The 330-nt window shown below is 63.3% G+C and overlaps 1 protein-coding gene across 1 annotated transcript in view; it reads left to right on the top strand.

The window, feature by feature from the left end:
• The window catches only part of PIAS3 (protein inhibitor of activated STAT 3), a 33,841-nt gene that overhangs the window by 3,852 nt on the left and 29,659 nt on the right, over nucleotides 1–330 (top strand). The window lies entirely within an intron of this gene.

The raw sequence follows: 330 nt of genomic DNA, 5'->3' as shown, positions 1-330 counted from the left end.
CCGGCGAGGTGGTGGGGGGGGGGGAGGCAGACGCCTGCCCCTTTCACCGAGGGAGAAGCTGAGGGGCGAAAGAAGACGGTAGCGAGGTGGCCGCGGTCAGGGGAAGAGAAGGGGAGGTCCTGGCTTATTTTTACGCGTCGCTGGCACCAACCGTTTTTTACCGTGCTCGTCGCGAACCCTCCTGTAAAATTCTTGGTTCTCCCGCTGGGCGGGTTTGTTTTTAATCAAGGGGACGGCCGGTTTTTCTCTAAATCCGCCGTGACTCTGTCCCTGCGCCCGAGGAGAGAACGGCAGCGCCCGGGCGCTGTTCCGCAGCTGCGCCGGACCCCG

Source organism: Aptenodytes forsteri, unplaced genomic scaffold (genome assembly GCF_000699145.1).
Source record: "Aptenodytes forsteri isolate BGI_AS27 unplaced genomic scaffold, ASM69914v1 Scaffold419, whole genome shotgun sequence".
Classification (NCBI taxonomy): Eukaryota; Metazoa; Chordata; class Aves; order Sphenisciformes; family Spheniscidae; genus Aptenodytes; species Aptenodytes forsteri.
Note: the sequence above shows the minus strand (reverse complement) of the source record. Positions and strands in the feature narration are given on the sequence as shown.